The sequence below is a fragment of the Canis lupus genome, chromosome 31 (genome assembly GCF_048164855.1).
Source record: "Canis lupus baileyi chromosome 31, mCanLup2.hap1, whole genome shotgun sequence".
NCBI classification, from domain to species: Eukaryota; Metazoa; Chordata; class Mammalia; order Carnivora; family Canidae; genus Canis; species Canis lupus.
Window position 1 is genome coordinate 41,257,061 of NC_132868.1, and position 22,638 is coordinate 41,279,698.

General features: G+C 39.2%; 2 long non-coding RNA genes across 2 annotated transcripts; both read left to right on the plus strand.

Annotated features, from left to right (window-relative positions):
* Positions 1–222: 222 nt before the first annotated feature.
* LOC140622465 (uncharacterized) lies at positions 223–6,202 on the plus strand. The gene is made up of 2 exons (XR_012022231.1): positions 223–1,036; positions 5,296–6,202. It is a non-coding gene; the product is annotated as an uncharacterized lncRNA (long non-coding RNA).
* Positions 6,203–19,774: 13,572 nt separating this feature from the next.
* Positions 19,775–22,037, plus strand: LOC140622466 (uncharacterized). The gene is made up of 3 exons (XR_012022232.1): positions 19,775–19,879; positions 20,961–21,140; positions 21,822–22,037. It is a non-coding gene; the product is annotated as an uncharacterized lncRNA (long non-coding RNA).
* Positions 22,038–22,638: the final 601 nt, after the last annotated feature.

Below are 22,638 nucleotides of genomic sequence, written 5' to 3' on the forward strand. Positions count from 1 at the left end.
GAATACCCAATGGAAAAAAAAAAGAGTCTTTCCCATAAATGGTGTTGGGAAAATTGGAAAGTCACACGTAGAAGAATAAAATGGGACCATTCTCTTACACCAGACACAAAAATAAGCTTAAAATGGGTGAAAGACCTGTGAGACAGGAATCCCTCAAAATTCTAGAAGAGAACAGAGGCAGCAACCTCTGTGACCTCGGCCACAGCAACTTCTTGCTAGACACGTCTCCAAAGGCAAGGGAAACAAAAGCAAAAATGAACTTTTGGGACTTCATGAAGATAAAAAGCTTCTGCACAGCAAAGGAAGCCAACAAAACTATAAGGCAGCCTACAGGATGAGAGAAGATATTTGCAAATGAGTGATCAGATTAAAGGGCTAGTATCTAAAATCCATAAAGAACTTATCAAACTCAACACCCAAAAAACAAATAATTCAGTCAGGAAATGGGTAGAAGACATGAACAGACATTTCTCCAAAAAAGACATACACATGGCCAACAGACAGATGAAATAATGCTCAACGCCCCTCGGCACCGGGGAAATAACAAATCAAAACTGCAATTCTGACACCAGTGAGAATGGCTAAAATCAACAAGACAGGAAACAATAAATGTTGGTGAGGATGTGGAGAAAGGGGAGCCCTCTTACACTGCGGGTGCTGCAAACTGGTGCAGCCACTCCGGAAGACTGTGGAGGTTCTTCAAGAAGTTAAAAACAAAGCTACCCTATGACCCAGCAAGTGCACTACTGGGTATTTACCCCAAAGATACAAATGTAGTGATCTGAAGGGGCCCCCGCACCCCCGGTGTTCACAGCAGCAATGCCCCCCAGTAGCCAAACTGTGGAAAGAGCTGAGATGTCCATGGACAGATGAATGGATAAAGACTATTGCTCAGTCATCAGAAAGGACAAATACCATTTACATCAACGTGGATGGAACTGGAGGGTGTTATGCTGAGTGAAATGAGTCAACGAGAGACAGACATTGGTGTGGTTTTACTTCTATGTGGAATATAAGAGACAGTATAGAGGATCAGGTAAGGGAGGGAAAACTGAATGGGAAGTTGACCAGAGAGGGAGGAAAACCATGAGAGACTCTTAATTCTAGGAAACAAACTGAGGGTTACTGGAGGGTAGCTAGTGGGGGTGGGGGACATGGGGTAATTTGGTGATAGGCATTAAGGAGGGCATGTGATGTGATGAGAACTGGGTGTTATCCACAACCGACAAAGTTTTGAACACTACATCGGAAACTATGTACTACAGTTGCCCAACTGAATTTAAATTAAAAAAAATTTAAATAAAACTTCTAAAAATGTGGGGAAATAAAAATACATATACCCAAATGATTAACAGTAAATCATACACTGCTGAAGAAAAAAAATCAATGAAATTAAAATCTTGCAAGACAACCTACTCAAATAGAGACGACAAAGACTGAAACAGATGAATAAGCAGAGCAGTAGTGACCTGTGGGTCAGTGTCAGGTTATCTAACATAATAGAATAGGAGCTGGTGGTCCAGAAGGAGAAGTTGGGGAGCAGATGAAGATGTTTACGGAATTAATAAAATGACCACCAAAATTTTGTCATATTTGATGAAAACTAGAAACCCATAATTACAGAAAGCTTAAGGGACCCACAAATGGGATAAACATATAGAAAAGCACACAAAGTTACATGATAATCAAACTGGTGAAACTAATGATAAAATATCTTAAAAGCAGTTGAAGGGAGGAAACTAACCCAAAATAATGGAAGATATTTTGATGAAGTGAAAACACGGTCACTGTCAGCTCCTACTGAATTTCCAGCAAAATAACCAACAGTCTGTTACCATAGGGATATCGTAAAATTTTGAAGCACTAAATTTAGACAATCTAAAAGTTCTGGGAAGTAAAAAAAAAAAAAAGAAAGAAACAGCAAAGCTATATTTTTCAAAAGCTAAATTATAACCAGTCTTCTAGAAAGGAATGAGTACTAGTGAGGACAAAGGTAGCATCAGACTTTCATCAGCGATGCCTTAAAAATTTTATCCTATAATTCTATGAGCAATTAACTGATTCCTTAAAGTTTTTGTTTGTTTTTGAGAGACAGACGGAGTGCATGCTTGCAGGCATGCACACGGGGGAGGGGCAGAGAGACTCTTAAGCAGGACCCACACCCAGCTTGGATCCTGCTGGATGTCACCACCCGGAGATCATGACCTGAGCCGAAATCAAGAGTCAGACGCTTCACCAGCTGAGCCTTGGCTGCCCCAGCAATTAACTCTTATAACGATGTATGAGTCAGGATTCCTAGAGAAACAGGAACAGTAGGAGGCACGTGTGTATGTGTATCCAGAAAGCTGTTTATTGGAATTGGCTCGTATAACTATGGAGACTGAGAAGTCCCGTGATCTGCCACGTGGAGCCCAGTCAGTGGGCCCGTGATTTTCTTAGAAGGCCGAGGGCTGGGAGGTGAGGAGACAGATGCCAGCTTGAGCATCCAGAGCAGAAGACTGACATCCCAGCTCCACAGTCAGAATGAATTTAAGTTTTCCCTGCGTCTTTGCTCAATGCAGGTCCTTCAGGAATTAGCTGATGCCACTCACACTGGGGACAGCCACCTGCTTTCCTCAGTCTACCAATTCAAATGCTAGCCTCTTCCAGAAATACCCTCATGGACACACACAGAAATAATGTCTAAGTATCAGCTGTGGCATCCGTGGTCCTGTCAAGGCGACACCTAAAATCAACCAGCACACCTGTCTTATGCTGCCATACGTATTTTGGCCGTACCCGCATTTCTAGTTTTCCGTTCTCTAGTCTCCTATAACAAAAGTGTTATAATTTTAAACTTTCCCAGCACCTCCCTGGCAAAATGCTTTACCCGTACCGCTTCCACCGCTGGGGCTGCTCTTACCTTCTCTGTTTGCTAGTCAGCTCCCTCTGCTCATCATTCAGATTGCAGTTAGAGTTTCACCTTTTCATGAAATTGTGCCAAAACATCACAAATATCCTATTGTTTTTTTTTTTTTTCCCATAGTGACATGTACTTGTCTTTCATAGAAATTGTTACAGCTGTAATTTTACATTTGTGTGAGTGGGTGATCCAGCGCCCCACTAGAATGTAGGTTTGGGGAACACCAGTCTTTTTCTCACTCTTTTAGCCCAAATGCCTCATATATGTGGCACCAGGTGTTCATCCAACATATATTTGCCCAGTAAAAGATTAAAAGAAAATATAAATTAAAAAAATCTGCTTGAAACAGTCTACATGGTCTTCCTCCCCCTGTCTGGAGGAAGGAAAAGACAGTAACACATCTCTTTGCAACTGAACATGTTAAGAAGCCGAGGGAACGATCTATCCCCCCTGACCACTTAATGTCCATTTAGCTGAGCACTGTGCTAGAGCTCCCCTTCGTGGGAGAGAGTAAGAGTAAGAGATCAGTGTCTACTTCTTTTAAGTCATCTCCAATGTCACCTCCATGTTTAGAGTTAGATGTTTATGCACTTTTTCCTTGGAAATCACTCTTTTTTCTACTTTAAGAAATTTGTGGAAAACTCTTGTTCAGGAATGCATTGTTTCTATCTTATTTGTTGCGAAAATTTTCATCTACTTCTAACAGCATTTATCATTTTAATGGAGTGTTAAAATGGTAAGGGGAAAAATATTTTATCCACCGTCTTGAAATGGAAGGTCTCCATGAGTCTACATTCCAACAGTATTATAAAAAAATATCTCTTATATTCATTTGAGAGAGAGAGAGAGAGAGACAGAGAATGAGTGAGGGGAGAGGTAGAGGAAGAGGGAGAAGCAGACTCTTTCCACGAGCAGAGAGCCTGAGGTGGCCCTTGATCCCAGGACCCAGAAATCCTGACCTGAGCCAAAGGCAGACACTTAACCATCTTAGCCATTCAGGTGCTCCTTAACAGTATTTTCAAAGTTGCTTTACAAAAACAAACAAACAAAAAAAACAAAAAAATTTTAATGCAATTGAGAGTGAGTAAAAAATGCATATTTTCTTTATATCTGACAATGACTGGGAATTATGGAAGGGAAGAGATGTTATGGGGATACTAAAGCACAAAAAATATTATAAGGTTAAAAATTAATACTTTAAGTAGAGCTAAGACCACCTGTGAGCAGTTGTGGTAACATAATCTGAAATAACATTAGAACTCGAGGCAAGTAAGAAATAAATAGACTTGAAGCTATAAACTCTTCCAATTTTTACTAAGGCAAAGTAATTATTTGCAAAAGACACCTACATCAATAGATATACTATTGCCCCAATTTCTCTAACAGGAAATTATTTAGATCACCTAAGATAAAACGGTCAGGAGGTATTTCAATCATAATCAAAGTAAGTATAAAACACATTGGCTCTATTTGCTTAATGGATGCAACTAAATTTATGATGCACATAACACCATCAGCTTAATTAGAAGTATAATTCTTATTTCCTTGGGTTACCTATGGGCTCCCTGGCTAGGGATCTTTGATGAAATTGTATTTTGAATCCTTAGTCTTTTTAGGGTACACTGGTATGGGAAAGGTTGTAACTAGAAATCGTTCTGGGATTTTCTCAAGTTAACTTGTACCTGAAATCTTTTTTATGAGAACATAATACCACCACTGCCTTAACACAAGAAGACAATTATTTACCAGAAATAGCAAATACAGTCGCTTAAGCATTGTCAATCAGATCATCTTATTTAATTCTCTGCAAAACAATTAAATTTCATTGATATTGTTTTTTTTTTTTTTTTTTGAAATGTCTGTGTGGACAGTGTCACCCCTTTTACCAATAAACTCCATGAGCATGTGAGAGATTTGGTGCTTTTGTTTTTGTTTGACTTGTTCTATCACCAGAATCTAGATGTTGACTTGGTGCTCAATAAATATTTATTGAATGAATAAATAGTTTCTCTAGAAAAGTACTGAAAATAGCAAAAATATAATTACTTTGTTGTTGTAATATGTGAGTTGTGTATTCAACAATAAAATTTAGTGGTCCTTGGAAAACATTATTTTTAGCTTTGGTCTTATTGACCATAATTTATATGAAAACAGGAAGTGATAGATAAAAGGCTATATAACCAACCAAATCCCAAATACAGTACTAAAAGGATGAAATAGGTCTAAAATATAACTGTGAAAATACATGATATAAGATACTTGGCATCAATATATCTACAAAAAAATATTAGAAATAAAAAAGCCTAACACCAGTTAGTTGATTTAATTTCCATAGAAGCAAATGTGATGTAACTGTCAAAATGTGTTAATTTAATCTTATACTGTATTCACAGGGCGAAGGAGGTGATGGCCCACCTATTTTTCATGACAGGGCAAGGAGAACATTTTATTCAGTACCATGCTCCAATTTAAAGGAAGAACACTGATAAGCCATACTTCATACAGAGGAACATGACCAGAATGTTGAAAAAGTAAAGGAAACGTGTTGCTTTCCAGCTAAAATATGGAGATCTAGTGATACATTATAGCCTTTCTGATCAATTGTGAATCCCCAAAATATGAAAGGAAAACAAGAAATGAATAACAAATCAAGGAAAAGAAAAAAAATAATAATCTAAACACTACAGTTTCCCTGAGTGGATCACAAACCATGAACAATTCCAGAAATCCAACAGCACACAGAGAACAATAATTGGAAGGTGGGCATTATAGCCTCAATGAGGAGAATCCGAGATGGAGGAGAATCAGAAGCAACTGAGAGGGAGACAATTGGGGACCAAGAGCATGAGCTTCCAGGTGGGTCAGCCTCTGCAAACACTGCCACCATTTGCTCCACACAGCCCCAGCTGAGCACCTGCCTCTGTGTTTAAGCCGTGAGCGGAGGAACCTGAGTCAGAAAGACAGAAGAGTCCTCCTGAGGGTTGTCCATACCTGGAACACATGCTCAGAAGAACAAGGTGGTCTATGCCTCCACACCAACATATTTTGCCGTTCCCACAGACTCCCCTCCCGCCCGCCCCCACTGCCCAGTCTGTACAAATTAGTGGCAAGAGTCTAAAAGAGAATTTCAACGACCAAAAGTAAGCAGACTGGAGTGTTATATTAAATATTTAAAGTTATGAAAGATATATGAGGATATCGTAGTCAAAAATTCAATTAACGCAATGTACTTCCAGTAGGAATATGATGACAGCTTAGATTTGAGTATTCTCCTATTCTTCTGAAAAAAAAAAAAAGAAAGATAAAATGTATAGACAAATTAGGTGTTTATTTAAACCCAAATAAAACTTAGAAACTTCAAATTACACATAAGGGAACAAAATCAGAGGCTGTCAGGAGGCCCGTACAGGAAGTTGAAATGATGCTATGAGGGAAAAGGGTTCTGAAAAGATTACTAATCAATGGATGATCTCAGAAGTCTCTAGAAATTTTTCACACCCAAAAAGAGTAGAAAAGTATCTTGAGAAGCAATTGTTGTGAGTTCTACTGAGGTGAAGAGTCAAAGCACTGGAGGAGGAAGGAATAGACTTGAAAATTGTTCAGGGGACTCAGAGGAGATAGAGCTCAGGAAACGCCAGAAAAATGTGTCAAGACCTGGGTCACTTGTGGATGGTAGCCTGTGAGAAAATCATGAAAAACCAGCGCGGGATGGATAATCTCTGAACCAAGATGGGTTCTGAGAATCAGGGAGGGGATATTCAGTGATGCCATATTATAGGAAGGAAACAATCTACTGATGTAGAAGGGAGTGGGGACCCTTGAGCCTACAGGCTGAAGGACCACTCTGGCCCCTCCCTGCATCTCCGCAGAGGTCATGTGCTAAGAGTTCAAGAAAACCCAACTCCTCTATTTCTGAGAACCAAAAATAATATGCATACAAAGGCAGTATAAAAAAGTGAATAAAAGAGTTGTTTTCTACAGATTATAAAAAATTCTGTAGAAAATAATCCTTATTCTCTAGCTATGGATTGATCGATTTATCATTCCATCTGCCTTGTCTCACAAAGAACACCATGAGAGGAAGAAGAAAGGAAGATGGAGGACGGACTGGGAGATACCACTCAACTTTCTCCTCCCTTGCCCTTCATCTCCACGATATTGGAGTTGAAAGTCTTTGTACTGCCTAGAGAAGTAAAGCTTTCTGCCAAATAGAAGATTATAATTTTTCAAACTTTGAAACAAAGTCTCTGCTGTAATGAGGTGTTTTTTTTTTTTAATAAAGAAAAGATATGGAATCACACAGAGATGTCCTTTTTGACTGTTGATGGGAATTTGACAGAGCATGGTAGGAAGCAGTAATTGGGAAAATAAAAATTTTACCTTCATCAAACCAATCACATGGTCTCATTTGATTTCACAGCATGAGCGCAGTTTTTACTATTATCCGCGTTTTACCGTCAAGAAATCTTGGGCTCAGAAAAGTGAAGCTAGATCCTAAGTGAACTAGCTGATAGACAAACTGAAACCCTCCAAGCTCAAATGTCATGCTACTTTACTGTCCTGTTATCTTTAAAAGCGTACAACCAACATAGGCCATTTATGTCCTTTATTAATATAATAAATTTCACTATATCCCCACGCTTCAAAGTACTATCTGTATTTTTAGTGTTGGTTTCAAGTACTAACTTTTCCCCAAAGCCTGCAATTCCCTAGTTGTAATTCATCTTCCCACACAGAAGTGATCTCTTCTCCTACAATCTAACGGAACGTGAACACTTCTGCTCTAGTCTGCTTGTGCTAGTGTCTGTCAGTCTGCTCCGGTCCCACCAGATAATGAGTTTCATAGTAGTTAAGGCTCAGCCTAACACATCTTTATATTGTCATTAGTACCTTATGTCGTACCTAGTAAGTATCTGGGTTTGTATAAGTTATATAATATTATTATATATAATAAATTATATATAATACAGTACTTTAAGTGTCTTGAAGAATAAGGCTCCTGAGAGTGTCTAATCCTGGTTTGATTTGCAGACTTTTACACATAGTATCAGCTGTTCAGCAATTTATTTATTTAAAAGGATGAATGGGGATTAAGTGGTAAGGAAAATTGAAGATAGAGAAATTTAATATAAATATTAATATAAAAAATAATGGAATGAACTATCAGACATGTAGACAAACCTTGGAACAGTTCATTCATTCTCTGCCATAGGTTGGACATGCTCTTAATACAGATCCACGGGAAATGGCTAGTGTTTGCATAAAGCCATCTGTTTGTCATCTCTCATCATGGTTAATTTATATGTCAATTTGACTGGGACACTGGGTGCCCCCACCTTTGGTTAAATCTAAGGCTGAATGTGTCTGTGAAGGTGTTTCTGGTTGAAATCAACTTTAGAATCAGTCAAGTCGAAGAGAACAGAGAATCCCCTCCGTGCTAGTTGATTCATCCAACCCATCGGAAACCTGAGTAGAACAACAGTAACAAAACCTACATGAGTATTTGCTTCTTGGATTGACTATTATTGCGCTGGGATATCAGTCTTCTCCTGCTCAGACTCAGGCTTGGGTCTAAACTGGGCACTGTGACTTACATACGGAAGAACGTATGACCCTAATGAGCTCATTAGAGTTGTCATCTTTTTCTTTTTCTTTTTCTTTCTTTTCTTTTTAAAAAATTTACTCTCAAAGAAAGATCACAGTCTTCTTTTTTGATCATGAATGTTAAGAATGTGGGCAACCCATAACATTGGCCCTCTTGACTCTTCAGCTGCTGACCTGTGGGACTTCTCAGATTCCATACCTACTTGCTCTCTGGCTCTGTCTTCTTCATTCTCTTTTTCTCTATATGTATCCTATTAGTTCTATCTTTGTGGAGAATGGAGACTAATACACCCCTGATATTCCTGTTTGAGTTTTTTTTTTTTATTAGTATAAGCAAATCACCATGAATTTTGCAACTTAATAATCATTTGTTATCTCATAGTTTCTGTAGTTCAATCATCCAGGGGCAACGTAGCTGGACTCACTCTGCTGCAATTAGATGTGAGCTGTGTTTGCAATCTTACTTGAGGCTTGGGATCCTCTTCCAAGCACACCTGGTTGTTGGCAGTATTCACTTTCTTGCAGCTCTAATTCCCAGTGGCTTGTTTTTCCAGACTGGCAGGAAAATGTCTCCGAAGTCAAAGAAAGACTAATCTTTCTTTTAAAGGGTTCATTTGATTTGGGAACACCCACTGGATAACTGCCTTTGAATAAGTCAAAGTAAAGCCAATCAGGAACCTGAATTATATCTGCAAAATCTATTCACTTTTCCTATATCTTAGAATTTTGCTTACCTAACCCACTTAATTGTTTTAGATGGTCTCTAAAATTTTCCTAGAATCTCCCTGGCCTTTAGTGTCTGAAGATTTGCTGTTATAAAATATTAGAGAGCCTGAGAACTTCAAAAATGACATGGTTCTCCAACTTAAAGATCCAAAATATCCAGAATAGAACTTGAAATATCAGGAGAAAAAAAAATAATAATAAAGCCCCAGGAAAGACTGAAAAAACAGCAATGACAATGACAACTTTATTTCTCACTATTCATTAGAGCAAAGGGTGTTTCTATGATTGACATAAAGTGAGGTTAAATACATTTAGTATATCCTGTTCAATTAATTCATCCCTCTTTAAAACATAAAGGTGTAGTTAAGACATTAAAAACACATTTATTCTTTTATTCCTTTTAATATTGGGTGAAAAAAAATTACATAGAAGATGGATTTCTATTTCATACTGAATATTTTTGTTAAAACCAAGAAAAATGATTTTATAGGGTTCTCAGATTGCCAAGGACATAATTCAAACCATCACCATGATTTCTATTTTGATGATGGCAGTAACCTTCATGGCATGCAGTGCTCTTCATTATGTAACGATGTTTACAAAGAACTATAGTTTTTTCAATTTCCAGGAAAAGCAAAATATTTTCTATCCTAAATGTCTGCTTCCAGCACATTGTGTGTGACATACATTCTCAATTTGAGTAGAATAATCATTTGCTAATCATCTCTTGATTTCTTTTTTTAAAAGTCTCATATGGAAAACTACACAAAACAGGCTGGCAAATCAGTTGGATCTTCTCTAGGAGGTATTAGCCTGAATCAACTTCACTTTCGTGGTCTGCCCTCTTGTCTCCGTCCTTTCTCCTCTACCAGAGAAAAATGCAGAATATGGCAGCTTATCCACGTGAAATTCACTCATTTAGCAGTTAGTTTATCTCTGACCACTGTGTATTTCCTCCTCATTCATTGCTGGTAAAAGACTAGAAAGATCTTTCCAGAAATTTGAGTGGGTAGATGGTAAGAAAGACCCGTTAATTTTCAGCTCAGGTCATGATCTCAAGGCTGTAAGATCAACCCCTGTGTTGGGCTCTGTGCTTAGCTAGAGATTCTCTCTCTTTGTCTTCCTTTGCCCCTCCACCCATTCATGCTCTCTCTCCCTCTCAAATAATTAAATAAATAAGTAAATAAATAAATAATAAATAAATAAATAAATCTTTGGAAAAAAAAGGAAAAAAGAAAGACCCATTACTGAGTGGATTTTTAATTATTGGTTACCTATAGGGCTTGGGTGTAATTGCTTAAAAAGAAAACAAATAAGAAAACAATGGATGGAAAAGGAAAAGAAAGAAATGAGCAAACAACGGACATTTTAATTACTTGGAAAAAAAACATATCGAATTAATCCTCTCCAGTTATCATTCTCTCAAGAATTAGCTCACTAGGAATAACATTTACCGTGTTACATAGGACCATATCCTTGGAAAAAACTTTCAGTTTCTTTCTCCAATCCACAGTCCCTTGTATATTATATAAATCTTTATATATAGTAATAGTCAGGAACCCAAGCAATCTATCATATTTGATCAAGACAAGTATAAATCACTTATTCATGATTTACCATTCCTAACTTGATTCATTGATTCATCTCCAGACAAGACAAGGTCAGTACAAAAAAAAATGATTAAGCTTCTTGCCCTTAAGAGAGAACAGCTTAACCAACAAATTCATCTTCACATCTGACCTCATGAATCTTGACACTGGGAATACTGTAAAAATAGAAATAGCCCTTATAGATGGTCCCTCAAATGGAAATGTCGGACTAAGTAAGAAAATAGTAGAAAGATTAACAATGAACATGCCATGGGGTGTGTCACAGCCATCCTGGTTATCACCGCCGGACAATCTGAATCAGCTAATATGCATTACCTATTTTATCACTATTTATTTTCAATCATTTTTCTACTTTAATTCATGGTTTTTTTGTTGTTGTTTTGTTTTACTTCTCCCTAATTTCCTACCATGTGGCATTCAAATTTTTCACATACACCTTCATCTTATTTGTGTAGTGGTGTTTAGCCATGGATTTGGCAAGACGAGGTGTAGGAGGATAATAGCATCTTCTAAATTTCCCCATATGAGAGCAGCCCGGGTGGCTCAGAGGTTTAGCACCGGCTTCAGCTCAGGGTGTGATCCTGGGGTCCTGGGATCGAGTCCCACATCGGGCTCCCTGCAGGGAGCCTGCTTCTCCCTCTGCCTATGTTTCTCCCTCTCTCTGTCTGGATAAATAAATAAAATCTTTTAAAAAAATAAATAAATCTCCCCATATGATGCCACAACAACCTATAGTCAGGGAGGCTGCAAGATAACAGGCTTCTAATCCTGATCTCCAGAGTCAGGGAACTCTTTTTGACTTTCTTAATTTTTCCTTGGATTCCCCACCCATCTTCTGCACATATTTCAAACACAGAAATATAAACAACAAATTTGTACATACTCTTAGCTCAGGCTAAAAACAAACATAAAAACATAACAAAACATAAAAAAAAAACACAAAAACAAACAAACATAGACTAGGTATTTTAAGCAATAAATATTTAATCCTCATCGTCCAAGGCGAGGATTGTCCAAGATCCAAATCCCAGCAGATCTGGCTCCCGGTGAGAGCTCTCTTCCTGGCTTATGGGTCATTGCCTGCTTGCTGAGTCCTCAATGGCAGAGGCTGCTCTGGTCTTTCTCTTCCTGTAAGGGAACTGGTCTAGCAGGAGGCGCACACCCCCATCTAAGCCTAATCACCTCCCGAAGGCCTCACTTCCAAATACCATCAATTGGGGACTAAAGCTTCAACATATGAATTTTGGGACACAATTCAAGGTCATAGGGTATATGTGTTGTTTTAAATGTAGAAAATAAATTTGATAATTACATTCTGTTAAAAAAAAAGTCTAGATGGCTTAACAGATTTTCCATGGGGTCCTGGGTAATTTTCGAATTTCTTAGCATGAAATTACAATATGCTTTTACTACTTGACCATAATTTACTTGCTTTCTATATCCCCCTCCCCTCTGGCAGTCTGTCTTCTAGCTGCAGGGTGATTCTACACGCTTCACTGAAGATATCTGATTCTTTCAACTGCTTTTGCACATACTATTTCCTTTTTTTTTTTTTTTTTGCACATACTATTTCCTTTGCCTGAAACGTTCTTTATCCTCCATGCATTACGACAAACTCTTACCTGTTTTTCAAGACCACCAAATCCCACCATAGTCTTTCCTGACCCTTCCTTTCCCCCAGTAGAGTTAAGTTCCTTCTTTACTTCCATCTCATTTTTTTATACATCTATCACAACATCAAAGCCATGAGTTACTCAATTATTTGGTTATGTGTCTATTTCTTCTATTAAACTGTGACATCCTTGAGGACAAGGGTCATTTATAACAAAACCTTTTAATTCGGCGAAACCCAAACTGTGCCTGACTCGCAGTAACACGCACTATATGAAGAATGAATGAGTGAATGAACTGTTAACACAGGCCACACAGAGAAGGCAGAGACCAGTTGCTTCTCAGTTCTTCTTGTTCTATAAACACTTGTCCCTGTTGCACACAATCTCCACTTCCTAGCCTCTAGTTTTGCCTGTGGATGTCATACTTCAACCTTGCAAGCCTGCTCCTTACTTTCATCCTCTCTTGCTGCCTGCTGCCAGGCATCCAGATGTTCTAACTCCTACATCACCTAACTAGTGTTTTCCAAACTTGCTTATCTATAAAACTAACTGAAGCTCCTTATTAAAAATACAAAAATTTGAGCCCAGCCTCAGATCTACTACGTATGAAGTTGCAGGAAATGAGCTCAGTAATCTGCATTTGTAAGCCTGTTTCCCAGATCATTCTGATGAAGGTAAGTATGAATACATAAACAGAGGGTCTAAAGGGCTGTTCCTTCTGTTTTGGGACAACGTCTTCCCAGCTTGGGACTTCATTAAGCAATAGTTCAGCTTCCTGAGACCTAGAAAAAAGAAACCTCACTTGAATGTCTTCCCATAGCCGGTTCTTAAGGCTGGTAGGACCGTTGGAAATCCCTCCAATGGACTCCAGACATCTCCATACTACTTCTCCCATGCACAGTTCAGTGTAGAAACTTTCTCCCACTGCCCCTACTTTTAGATGCTCTCTGAGGTGCTGCAGCCGCTGCTGTCAAATCCCAGCACAGCTCTGGGTATTGGCAGTCTGCAAACTGACTCTGATGAGGTGTGACAGTTCATGCTCTGTGGGTTTATCTTTAATCAGACTAGACCCTGAGGATGTATGGATTCCCTGTAGAAAATACAGATTGGGTGTTACTCAGGGTTAAAAATGAGAATGAAGAGTAAGTACTTATCATAGACTCTGCTCCAGAGTAAGTATTTAATAAATATTACCAATTACTAATATTTCTGTTGTTGGAGAGACTGAATGTATTCTTCTTCCTTTGATCTCAACTCAAGGAAACCTATATTATATAGATTTTTAATTTAATTTTAATTTTAATTTTTAATGTAATTCTTTGAAATATAAAAATATCCTAATTCTCTAAATGGGTTTGGTTAATTAAATTAGTTTTGATTAATCATAAAATTATGAGAGTATAGATATTTTCCACGGAATGCCAAACATTCAGATTGCAGAGGCCATATACTTGTTTTGATGATGCAATAGGCATAATAGTGTTTTAAAACATTTATAAATACTAAATATTAATGCTTGAATTAGTTAACTATGACTCTGTAACAAATCTCTCCAAAGCTTAGTGGCTTGAAACAATTACCATTTATTGTCTCTCATGAAGCTGTGAGTTGACTGTAGAGTCTGGTTCAGACCTGAACTTGGCTGATCTAGGCTGGGCTCACTTGTATACTAGCTGTGAGCTTGAGGGTTGCTGGGGGAGTAGCCTCGGTGTTCTAGGGTCACCTCAGCTAGATGGCTTGTCCCCGGGACAAGGAAACCATTCCAAGTGTGTTCAAACAGTGGTTTTGGGGGTATAAGGGGGGGGAAATGCATGCAGTGTCTCTTGACCTAGGTTTGGTCAAGACTAATGATCAAAATGACTAATGACTTGACCAAAATGTTAATACAATGCCATTTTTGCCATATTTTATGCATCAAAACAAATGATAAGTTTAGCCTAGATCTAAGGAGTAAGAAATAAGCTTCATCTTTTGATGGAAGTTGCTGAAAAGTATTTTTCAAAGGGTCCCAGGGAGACTATTATTTGGAATAACCAATGAAGCCAGTTTTCCACATTAGTCACCATGGCAAAATATCTCATTTTCATAGTTTTCTGAAATAAAAAAAAAAAAGAAGTTAGATTCAGAGATATCATCAAAATCATGCTTTCCACTCAATTATCATCTAACTGGTTGTAATAAAGCCACAATATCTGTCAGATAATCATTTATTCATTTTATTTATTTATTTTCTAAGATCTTGTTTTTAAGTAATCCAACATGGGGCTCAAACTCACAGCCCTGAGATCAAGAGTTGCACGTTCCACGGACTGAGCCACCCAGGCACCCTCATTTGTTAGTTTTAAAATAATGCTAGCATTACCTTATATGGTTGTTCAGACTATTATATAAGATATCACATCAATAAGCACCCAGCAATGTGTCTGGCAAAAAGGAGATATATACATATTTTGAGCTAAGTAAAAATAATGAATTGTTGTTTCTATTTGCTTTCTTTTTTTTTTTAAGATTTTATTTATTTATTTATTTATTTATTTATTTATTTATTTATTTATCCATGAGAGACGCAGAGAGAGAGAGAGGCAGAGACACAGGCAGGGGGAGAAGCAGGCTCCATGCAGGGAGCCTGACGTGGGACTCAATCCCGGGTCTCCAGGATCACGCCCTGGGCTGAAGACGGTGCTAAACCGCTGAGCCACCCGGGCTGCCTTCTATTTGCTTTCTTTGTAATATTTGTTAACTAGAGTCCCCAATTTTTTCTTTGGTTTCCTCCATGTATCATCACTATACTAGTTTTTTATGGTGTTAAAATTATTCGGTAACCTTTAGCAATGCTCGTCTTTTTGAAACATGTTTTCCAATTGATCCTTTTGTCCTAATGGGTATCTTTGTTGGTATTGTTTGTTGTTTTTGTTGTTGCTATTGTTTTTATCAAAGTTTGTAAGAAACGGAAGATTTCTATGGTCAATTTAGGTTGAAAAAAATGTTTTCAAGAAATAGTGAAATACAGAATTAGCAAAAGTTATAGAGAACCAAAGTCAGAAAATGAGGACAGAAATGCCCAGGAACATTATCTCAGAAAAACTAATAATTCCAGCCAAACTCCCAAGCTTCTTGACTACACAACTCTGAAGTCTTCTCTGAGCTTCATGTCAAACCCCCAAGATTCAAAATCATACCCTGGAACATCTAAACGTAACGGTAGGAGCTGGCCACCCAGCCTCATCACAGCTACCAGCAAAATAAAAGTGAGATCATTTGCCTGTTTTTCATTGTAGAAAGCATATCCTTGCCATTAACTTTCCTTGGTGTCCCAATCAAATAAAAGGATGCTTGGATGCTGGGCAGGTTAAAATACATGCTCATGGAGGTAACTGCCTGACTCGGTAAAGCATGCAGCTCTTGATCTCAGGGTTGTGGGTTCAAGTCTCACATGGGGTGTAGAGATTACTTACAAATGAAATACTTAAAAAAGAAAAAAGAAATGCCCATTCAATCTACTCTTTTAGTTCCTCAATATCTATAATATCCTTCTTCTCAAAGTATATTTCAAAAAATAATTCTATTCTCTAGCATAAAGCAACTCTGAAATCTTCTATATACTTACGTTGGCCCCAAAGAGAGACACTCAGTAGTTCGCCGCTGACTAATAGGCGTTTCTTCCCTGCATCTATTGTGATTCTCACTTTAATGTTCTGAAACCTGAGTGTGTGTGTGTGTGTGTGTGTGTGTGTGTTGGAGTAGGGGAGGGAATCTATAAAATTTATCAACAGTAACCTCTTATACTGGTAAAGACAAAAAAAAAGTAAAATTATCTACATAAAATATGTAAATATGCATTTTTAGTAAGAAAGAACATATGGTTCGATGCTATAGTTTCATTTTACAGAACTGATTATAAATCATTAGTATTTATGATTTTCTTTCCACATTACTAATTTCATATTCACATCCGTCCAGCCAAAACCTAAACTTTTTTGTCATTTTGCCCAAAAGCATGTGAAACTCAAAATCGTATTCAACAACTAACGGTATATACCTGTGAAAACATTTCTCTTTTGGGTGCTTTGTATGTGATCTATTATTGCTACTTAAAAAAAAAATTACTGTTGAATTTAGTGACTTAAAACAATGATACTCATTATCTCATATCTTACAGGATTCACATACAGCTTAGCTGGATCCTCCGACTTAGGGTGTCCCATCAGGCTGCAAGCAAGGTATTGGCTGGATTGGAGTCTTATCTGACGTCTCTAGTGAAGGAAGATCCACTTTTAGGCTGATTCATGTGGTAATTGGGAGAATCCAGCTCTTCATGGGCGGCTGGCGAAGGCCCCAATTCCTTAGCATGCGATGCTCTCTATAGAGCACCTTACAACATGGCATCCACCTTCCATCAGAAGCAAGGGGGGGAGCAAGAGAGGTGAGCAAAACTGAAGCCAGGATCGAATCTTTTTAAATTTAAGCAAGAAAATGACATCCCACCACTTTTGCTGTCTTCTATTCATCACCAGCGAGGCATTATCTAGCACACGCTCAAGGGGGGAGATCACACGAGGACGTTGGATGCCAAGAGTAGGGACCACTGGGAACCATCTCCACAGCTGACTTCTGGCAGTACTTAGACCTGTAATCAGCAGAACCCAGCCTTGGGTACAAAAAGCAAAGTTTCCTCAAGTGGGGAAGCCGTTAGTTACAATCGTGACAGACAACACTCCCATTTCCATCTTCTGGCTCCTAGACACAGTTCTTTGACTTTGGAGACACAACGAGTATTATTTCTTGGTTAGAGTGCGCGCTTTACTCATCACGACGGCAATTCAAACGCGTGTCTCAAAGCTGGCAACAGAACGGCAACAAGCAGTTCTATCATCCTGTGAGTCCAGTTGTTTCCGGGAAACGTGATGTAGGAGAAGACCATGACTTCCATGAGCTCAAAACAGTACCTTATTTATTTAACGGTTAAAATTAATTCCTTAGGAGGAATATTTTGTGATAAGCTGGATGATGTATCAAGACATTCAATCAGTCCGCATGCTGTGGGGCTGGCACAGGCCTGAAGGGCAGGGAAAGTAAATCTAAATCTAGGGTCTATTTTAGTAAAGAAAAAATGTTTTACTGCCCCAAGACTCTAGTAGATTTAAATGATCACATCCACACCACCGGGCTGGTCTCCATGGGAGTGGCAGCGCCCTAGAGCGTCAGACTTGTTTCCTGCTGCTGCCAAACTGAGCAGTCGCTGTCGGTAGTGACGATGCCACCTATGCTGGGCCTGTTCCCGAAGTTAAACCCGCAAACCTGTCTGCAAACTGGTCTGTGAACAATCCATCGAAATCACTCGAAGGGCCCTTGACTTTGGATAAACCATTAGCCAATTACTTACACGTTGTCAAGGATCTTTAACAGAGGCCGTTTTTCCTCCTTCCAGGAAAAGTGGGTAAAATGTGTGTTCGCCTTTTAAAGAAACCTCACTGCCAGGATCCTTGACCCCTCTCAGAATCACACCGAAGTGTGGTGGCACTGCCCCGGGAAGGTCTATACTCATGTAATTAAGGAAGAAAACAACCACCACCACCACCACCAACAACAACAACAACAAATTGAGCATAATTCAGAGCTGGCCCTGCCGGGTAGGTCAACACGGTCAGATGTAGATCGCCACACGTTCAAAGCTGGAACCTCGAAGTGATAATATTGCAATCCCGTCACATGCTCCCTCTAAAGTGCAAAGAGGTAGGCAGCTGCAGTCCTGGTCTTTGGGTTCCCTTCCCCGGGCTGGCACTGCCAGACGGCCCCCCAGACCCAGCCGCAGCCAGGGGAGCTCAGCCCAGCGGGGTCCCCCCGCCCGGGACACCATGGGCCAGGGGCTACAGCGGGAGCTGATGGCCTTCACGCTGTCTGGTGACACAGGCATTTCTGTCTTCCCCGAATCAAACTTTTTAAATGGGTAGGGCCCATCCCTGGGGCAGATGGCACAGTGTATGAAGACCCGAAATGTAAGCTCTCCCTGGAGCTCTCTGCTGGTTACGTTTTTTTTTTTTTTTTTTTTTTAAGATTTTGTTTATTTATTTCAGAGAGAGAGAGAGAGAGCCCAAAGCATGAGCAGGGAGAGGGGCAGAGGGAGAAGCAGAAACCCTCCCTGGCGCTCAGTCCCAGGACCCCAAGGTCATGACCTGAGCCGAAGGCAACCCCTTGACCCCTTGAGCCACTCAGGTGCCCCTCCAATGCCCACCCTTAACCATGCACCCCAAACAAAGCTCCTGGCACCTGCTACCACCCCAAGGTGGACACCCAGGGGAACATCTGCCCAGAAATCCTACAGGCCAAGTGCCTGCCGGGTAGGATGTCAGGGCCATCCTGCTGTCCCTCCGGAGCCTGCTAGGAGAACCCAACATTGATCGCCCTTTGAACACACAGGCTGCCCAGCTCTGAGGAAGCCCCGCAGATCTGAAGTAGCTGCAAGAAACCTACTCAAAGCGGGTTTCCAGCGGAGAACCCTGACTGTCCAGCCTCTCTCTTTGGACTGTGCTTATTTTTTCCATAGATGGTCTGTGCTTTCCTTCCTTTCTGTGCAAGGCTCTGTATCTTAAGCTGGGCTGTCATCTTTGCTTTGTTTATTTATTTTTTAAAAATTAAGTCTGTGGTTGAGTCCTTGTAATGAATATATTAAATAAATACATTGCTTTTTTTTAATAAAGTAAAAAAATAAATGAATAATGAAAGGATGCAGAATGTACATTCCATTTTGAGAGGGTAGCCTGGTTGTCTCTGCATTCCTTCTATCACTTCCCTATTTTGGCAGATCCTTACGTTTTCTTAAAATTTGACTTCCAGTGCTTAGTAATTGATGTGTCTCTTTTCCCAAATATCATAACTACTTGTGAGATTTCTCTGTCAAACTGGAAATGTACCATTGGTGTATTTGTCTTTCCTTACACGCATCATGATAAAATAAAAGCATGTTACTCTGAAAAAAAAAAATTAACTTCTACCATATGTCAGGTCATACTCGGTCATTCAGGATATTTCCATGATCTGTTTTATTATTCCTATCAGAATGTTGGCATTAATTCTTTTTTTTTTTTTTTTTTTTTTTAAATTTTATTTATTTATTCATGATAGTCACAGAGAGAGAGAGAGAGAGGCAGAGACACAGGCAGAGGGAGAAGCAGGCTCCATGCACCGGGAGCCCGACGTGGGATTCGATCCCGGGTCTCCAGGATCATGCCCCGGGCCAAAGGCAGGCGCCAAACCGCTGCGCCACCCAGGGATCCCAGAATGTTGGCATTAATTCTAAGAACCATTTCTATTGTGAAATTCTTAGACGATTACATTTTTCTCCAGAGCTGAGGATGCGAAAGACACTGAGGCAAGATGGTGAAGATACAGCAAAGGTCTTTCCAGGCAAAAGTGCAACACTTCTGGTATTTTTTATTTAAAGGAAGAGGGAAAAGCGAGTTTCAAATCAAAAGCTGTGTACCATGTTTCCAGAGGTGTATTCCTTAGGAAACAAATTCTTAAATAGCAGCTATAATCAGATTAATTTCTGATAAAGCAACTAATATCTAGTGTTGTTTTTCCGTGACACACTTACATTTTGTACTCAGGCCAAAGTCTGAGTAAAGAGGAACTGAGATAGGAATCACTGTTTTGCATCTTCAAGTCACTAATGATAATGTTAAAAACTGCTTGTGACATGCCTTTTTTTCTTTTTCTTTTTTGTGGAAAAGGGGACTCTACTTGACATTTTCCACCAAATACTCCCACTTCATCTTTTCTACCAAAATAAACCTTTTTATTACCGTACCGCTCAAGGAGCCAACGTGAGGGTCTCGTAAATTCTCTGAAGGCATCCCCTAAAGATGTTTATTTTGCCTATCTACTCTGGAGGAATATTAAAGAAGTGTTCACAGTTCTACTGAGCCAAAATTCCAATAATTGCTTAACCTTTATGCGTCCATACCCTGCTGTGAGATCACAGTAGAATTCTATATCCCGAGGAAAACTCTGTTAGTTCACGGCTCATGATCAATATTTTTCAAAAGGCTTGGGTATTTCCTATTTCTGAGTACAGAGCTCCCCTTGTGAAGCATTACCGATCTCTAAGGAAGGGTAGGAGGAATGATCGCCAGGCGTATATTTGATACGATTTTGGATTGTTTCCCCAAGGATCTTGCTTCCTCATAGTGGAAGAGACTTTGGGTTTGAGAACTCTCCTCCAGGTATGGGACGAGTGGCTACAAATGGTCTAACATTGTGATTCAGTCAGGCTCCTCTTATTATTATTATTATTATTATTATTATTATCATCTTCTAGCTGTTCACCAAAACAGACTTCCTCTTTTCCCAAAGCAGGCTTTCAGTCCAAGCTTCCCCTGCGACTACACGTGGCCACATGACTGAATTTTAGCCAACTCAATATTATCTTCAGTGACGTTTGCCACTTCTAAGCCTGGCCCCATAAGGACTTCTCGCATGGACTCCCTCACATTCTTTTCCTTTCAGAGCAGCCCAAGATCCCCCATGAAAGTGCATGTTGGAAGTTGCCAGATGCATCCTCAGCTGGGCCACAGTATGGCTTTGTGACACCACATCCTTTTCCTTCAACCTCCAGTCTGGAACCACCTTGTATTGTTATTTGGGCAAGAAATAAATTTTGAGGGAGATGAGCCGCTCCATATTCGGGTATGTGTCCGGTGCGTGTAGGTCTGTGCGTGTATTTTGTATATATTTTCACAGTCTGATCTACTCCAAGTAATCCAGGCTCGAGTGGACTGTCCATGTCTTGTGAACCTGTGAAAACCCATGCCCCATTAGCTGCCACCAAAGACCTTAGACCGTGCATATTATCACAAGTACTTTCTTCATCTCATGGTAATCATAACCACTTTGCCTCTTGCCTCTATCTGGAACCTCATTTTGGCTGTATCTTCTCTTACTACTAGATAGTGCTGATAAAACAAAACAAAAAACAGCTATGAAAGCACCTTTCAAAGATTTTGACATTTGTCTCATTGTCTTTTCTGGGCCATCTTGGGGCACATAGTAAAAAAGTAGGTAACGGTTCATAGATGTTCTTTAGCATTTCTAACTGCTAAATCTTTGAATTCCATCATTTAAAAGAAAATCCTACTTCAGCTTCATTTAGTGTGCATTATCATTGAGTTCAGGTTTTGGTCAGCAAATTGTAAATTAAAATATTTCCCGCTGTTAGAACCAGCATAATTATTCTAGAATATTGTATGTCACATCATATCTATAAATTAAGTGGATAAAAAAATATGGAGAGAATGAAATGTAAGAGGTAGGGAATGAGCACAATTGACCTCTATTCTTTTTTTTTTTTAATAATTTTTTTCAAATTAGGAAGTTGCAGCATTTACAAGCAAAGAGAAATAGTTACGAAGGAGGGAAGAAAGACTGCTTCAACCAGCAAGTGAAGCTCTGGGGGATTTGGAGCTCGGCATATACAATGTCCTCTGATTCTTTGCATAGAGGCCCAACACCAGTTCTTGGACTCATGTTTGTTCTAATCAAAGCTTTAACTTCCCCAGAAGAGATCTGGAGATTAACTAAATTCAAATGGTGTCATAATTTGGCAGATGATAGATTCAAATTTTGCATTTGGTTTTTGGCTTCTGCAGGCCTACAGCTATAGTTGTAGTATCATAGGAAAATTTGGAATTTCAGAATATGCCTTGAGAATTTAGAGTTTTGAGCTCACTTTTTTTTTTTAATCTGTCTGTTGTCCTAAAAAAAAATTGCCAACTGACTTCATTATTCTGGAAGTCCTCCTTTTTTTCTTAACCGTTCTAAGGCAGAGAGGACTCAGTTTTATAAACTCTATGGACACTATGCCTGAAGATCACAGGAATTAGAAAATTTGCCCTTAAAGTCATAGTCTGCAGAATCCCATCCTTGAAAGTCACGGTCTGTAAGAAACCAACATGATTTGGTTTAACTTCAGGACCAGATCAGCAAGATCACTAATTCCAGATTCTTTGAGCATCCATTGCCTGCCTTACACTTAATAGTACCTGTCATAGCATCTCTGGTTAAGAGTAAATCCATGTGGCGACTGTGTAATGGTAAAAATATCAATGGGAGGCCTGGAAAATTGGTTTTCGGAACAGGTGGAGACAAAAGAAACAAGCACAGCTGAGACTATTTCTTAGGCATGTTT